Raw genomic sequence first — 5,293 nt, 5'->3', positions numbered from 1 at the left:
CCAACATAATAGAGATACAGAAACACCGTGGCCCCTTTCTTTGAGATAACTCTGCACTAGTGCGAGCCGCAAATGCCACTTCCAGCTTAGCTGTGCAGAAGAAGAACAACGAGAAGAAGAAATATCTCGAAATATGTCCGTCAGGCCCCTTCCCTTGAGATATATATGCAAATATCTCGGAAACGAAGCGAGCTATGGCAAAATGTTAAGAGACCTTTTTTGTAGAGAACTTTGTTTCCTACAATTTATGTTCGATGATATTTTTTGATCAGATGCGTAGTTCTCGAGATATATCAAGATATTTAAAAGTTCCGAAGCTGCACCAACATAATAGAGGTACAGAAACACCGTGGCCTCTTTCTTTGAGATAACTCTGCACTATTGCGAGCTGCAAATGCCGCTTCGAGCTTAGCTGTGCAGAAGAAGAACAACAAGAAGAAGAAATATCTCGAAATATGTCCGTCAGACCCCTTCCCTTGAGATGAATCTGCAAATATCTCGGAAACGAAGCGAGCTATGGCAAAATGTTAAGAGACCTTTTTTGTAGAGAATAATGTTTCCTACAATTTACGTTCTATGATATTTTTTGATCAGAAGCGTAGTTTTCGAGATATTTAAAAGTTCCGAAGCCGCACCAACATAATAGAGATACAGAAACACCGTGGCCCCTTTCTTTGAGATAACTCTGCACTATTGCGACCTGCAAATGCCACTTCCAGCTCAGCTGTGCAGAAGAAGAACAACAAGAAGAAGAAATATCTCGAAATATGTCCGTCAGGCCAGTTCCTTTGAGCTGAATCTGCAAATATCTCGGAAACGAAGCGAGCTATGGCAAAATGTTAAGAGACCTTTTTTGTAGAGAATTAAGTTTCCTACTTTTCATGTTCTATGATATTTTTTGATCAGATGCGTAGCTCTCGAGATATATCAAGATATTTAAAAGTTCCGAAGCCGCACCAACATAATAGAGATACAGAAACACCGTGGCCCCTTTCTTTGAGATAACTCTGCACTATTGCGAGCTGCAAATGCCACTTCCAGCTTAGCTGTGCAGAGGAAGAACAACAAGAAGAAGAAATATCTCGAAATATGTCCGTCAGGCCAGTTCCTTTGAGCTGAATCTGCAAATATCTCGGAAACGAAGCGAGCTATGGCAAAATGTTAAGAGACGTTTTTTGTAGAGAATTATGTTTCCTACAATTTATGTTCTATGATATTTTTTGATCAGAAGCGTAGTTTTCGAGATATATCGAGATATTTAAAAGTTCCGAAGCCGCACCAACATAATAGAGATACAGAAACACCGTGGCCCCTTTCTTTGAGATAACTCTGCACTAGTGAGAGCCGCAAATGCCACTTCCAGCTTAGCTGTGCAGAAGAAGAACAACAAGAAGAAGAAATATCTCGAAATATGTCCGTTAGGCCCCTTCCCTTGAGATAAATCTGCAAATATCTCGGAAACGAAGCGAGCTATGGCAAAATGTTAAGAGACCTTTTTTGTAGAGAATTATGTTTCCTACAATTTATGTTCTATGATATTTTTTGATCAGAAGCGTAGTTTTCGAGATATATCGAGATATTTAAAAGTTCCGAAGCCGCACCAACATAATAGAGATACAGAAACACGGTGGCCCCTTTCTTTGAGATAACTCTGCACTAGTGCGAGCCGCAAATGCCACTTCCAGCTTAGCTGTGCAGAAGAAGAACAACAAGAAGAAGAAATATCTCGAAATATGTCCGTCAGGCCCCTTCCCTTGAGATAAATATGCAAATATCTCGGAAACGAAGCGAGCTATGGCAAAATGTTAAGAGACCTTTTTTGTAGCGAATTAAGTTTCCTACTTTTTATGTTCTATGACATTTTTTGATCAGATGCGTAGTTCTCGAGATATATCAAGATATTTAAAAGTTCCGAAGCCGCACCTACATAATAGAGATACAGAAACACCGTGGCCCCTTTCTTTAAGAGAACTCTGCACTACTGCGAGCTGCAAACGCCACTTCCAGCTTAGCTGTGCAGAGGAAGAACAACAAGAAGAAGAAATATCTCGAAATATGTCCGTCAGGCCAGTTCCTTTGAGCTGAATCTGCAAATATCTCGGAAACGAAGAGAGCTATGGCAAAATGTTAAGAGACCTTTTTTGTAGAGAATTAAGTTTCCTACTTTTTATGTTCGATGATATTTTTTGATCAGATGCGTAGTTCTCGAGATATATCAAGATATTTAAAAGTTCCGAAGCTGCACCAACATAATAGAGGTACAGAAACACCGTGGCCTCTTTCTTTGAGATAACTCTGCACTATTGCGAGCTGCAAATGCCGCTTCGAGCTTAGCTGTGCAGAAGAAGAACAACAAGAAGAAGAAATATCTCGAAATATGTCCGTCAGACCCCTTCCCTTGAGATGAATCTGCAAATATCTCGGAAACGAAGCGAGCTATGGCAAAATGTTAAGAGACCTTTTTTGTAGAGAATAATGTTTCCTACAATTTACGCTCTATGATATTTTTTGATCAGAAGCGTAGTTTTCGAGATATATCGAGATATTTAAAAGTTCCGAAGCCGCACCAACATAATAGAGATACAGAAACACCGTGGCCCCTTTCTTTGAGATAACTCTGCACTATTGCGACCTGCAAATGCCACTTCCAGCTCAGCTGTGCAGAAGAAGAACAACAAGAAGAAGAAATATCTCGAAATATGTCCGTCAGGCCCCTTCCCTTGAGATAAATCTGCAAATATCTCGGAAACGAAGCGAGCTATGGCAAAATGTTAAGAGACCTTTTTTGTAGAGAATTAAGTTTCCTACTTTTCGTGCTCTATGATATATTTTGATCAGATGCGTAGTTCTCGAGATATATCAAGATATTTAAAAGTTCCGAAGCCGCACCAACATAATAGAGATACAGAAACACCGTGGCCCCTTTCTTTGAGATAACTCTGCACTATTGCTAGCTGGAAATGCCACTTCCAGTTTAGCTGTGCAGAAGAAGAACAACAAGAAGAAGAAATATCTCGAAATATGTCCGTTAGGCCCCTTCCCTTGAGATAAATCTGCAAATATCTCGGAAACGAAGCGAGCTATGGCAAAATGTTAAGAGACCTTTTTTGTAGAGAATTATGTTTGCTACAATTTATGTTCTATGATATTTTTTGATCAGAAGCGTAGTTTTCGAGATATATCGAGATATTTAAAAGTTCCGAAGCCGCACCAACATAATAGAGATACAGAAACACGGTGGCCCCTTTCTTTGAGATAACTCTGCACTAGTGCGAGCCGCAAATGCCACTTCCAGCTTAGCTGTGCAGAAGAAGAACAACAAGAAGAAGAAATATCTCGAAATATGTCCGTCAGGCCCCTTCCCTTGAGATAAATATGCAAATATCTCGGAAACGAAGCGAGCTATGGCAAAATGTTAAGAGACCTTTTTTGTAGAGAATTAAGTTTCCTACTTTTTATGTTCTATGACATTTTTTGATCAGATGCGTAGTTCTCGAGATATATCAAGATATTTAAAAGTTCCGAAGCCGCACCTACATAATAGAGATACAGAAACACCGTGGCCCCTTTCTTTAAGATAACTCTGCACTATTGCGAGCTGCAAATGCCACTTCCAGCTTAGCTGTGCAGAGGAAGAACAACAAGAAGAAGAAATATCTCGAAATATGTCCGTCAGGCCAGTTCCTTTGAGCTGAACTGCAAATATCTCGGAAACGAAGACAGCTATGGCAAAATGTTAAGAGACCTTTTTTGTAGAGAATTAAGTTTCCTACTTTTTATGTTCGATGATATTTTTTGATCAGATGCGTAGTTCTCGAGATATATCAAGATATTTAAAAGTTCCGAAGCTGCACCAACATAATAGAGGTACAGAAACACCGTGGCCTCTTTCTTTGAGATAACTCTGCACTATTGCGAGCTGCAAATGCCGCTTCGAGCTTAGCTGTGCAGAAGAAGAACAACAAGAAGAAGAAATATCTCGAAATATGTCCGTCAGACCCCTTCCCTTGAGATGAATCTGCAAATATCTCGGAAACGAAGCGAGCTATGGCAAAATGTTAAGAGACCTTTTTTGTAGAGAATAATGTTTCCTACAATTTACGCTCTATGATATTTTTTGATCAGAAGCGTAGTTTTCGAGATATATCGAGATATTTAAAAGTTCCGAAGCCGCACCAACATAATAGAGATACAGAAACACCGTGGCCCCTTTCTTTGAGATAACTCTGCACTATTGCGACCTGCAAATGCCACTTCCAGCTCAGCTGTGCAGAAGAAGAACAACAAGAAGAAGAAATATCTCGAAATATGTCCGTCAGGCCCCTTCCCTTGAGATAAATCTGCAAATATCTCGGAAACGAAGCGAGCTATGGCAAAATGTTAAGAGACCTTTTTTGTAGAGAATTAAGTTTCCTACTTTTCGTGCTCTATGATATATTTTGATCAGATGCGTAGTTCTCGAGATATATCAAGATATTTAAAAGTTCCGAAGCCGCACCAACATAATAGAGATACAGAAACACCGTGGCCCCTTTCTTTGAGATAACTCTGCACTATTGCTAGCTGGAAATGCCACTTCCAGTTTAGCTGTGCAGAAGAAGAACAACAAGAAGAAGAAATATCTCGAAATATGTCCGTTAGGCCCCTTCCCTTGAGATAAATCTGCAAATATCTCGGAAACGAAGCGAGCTATGGCAAAATGTTAAGAGACCTTTTTTGTAGAGAATTATGTTTGCTACAATTTATGTTCTATGATATTTTTTGATCAGAAGCGTAGTTTTCGAGATATATCGAGATATTTAAAAGTTCCGAAGCCGCACCAACATAATAGAGATACAGAAACACGGTGGCCCCTTTCTTTGAGATAACTCTGCACTAGTGCGAGCCGCAAATGCCACTTCCAGCTTAGCTGTGCAGAAGAAGAACAACAAGAAGAAGAAATATCTCGAAATATGTCCGTCAGGCCCCTTCCCTTGAGATAAATATGCAAATATCTCGGAAACGAAGCGAGCTATGGCAAAATGTTAAGAGACCTTTTTTGTAGAGAATTAAGTTTCCTACTTTTTATGTTCTATGACATTTTTTGATCAGATGCGTAGTTCTCGAGATATATCAAGATATTTAAAAGTTCCGAAGCCGCACCTACATAATAGAGATACAGAAACACCGTGGCCCCTTTCTTTAAGATAACTCTGCACTATTGCGAGCTGCAAATGCCACTTCCAGCTTAGCTGTGCAGAGGAAGAACAACAAGAAGAAGAAATATCTCGAAATATGTCCGTCAGGCCAGTTC

This window comes from Osmia lignaria, unplaced genomic scaffold (genome assembly GCF_051020975.1).
Source record: "Osmia lignaria lignaria isolate PbOS001 unplaced genomic scaffold, iyOsmLign1 scaffold0001, whole genome shotgun sequence".
Taxonomy (NCBI): domain Eukaryota; kingdom Metazoa; phylum Arthropoda; class Insecta; order Hymenoptera; family Megachilidae; genus Osmia; species Osmia lignaria.
The sequence above is the reverse complement of the archived record's forward strand: the minus strand, read 5'-3'. Positions refer to the sequence as shown.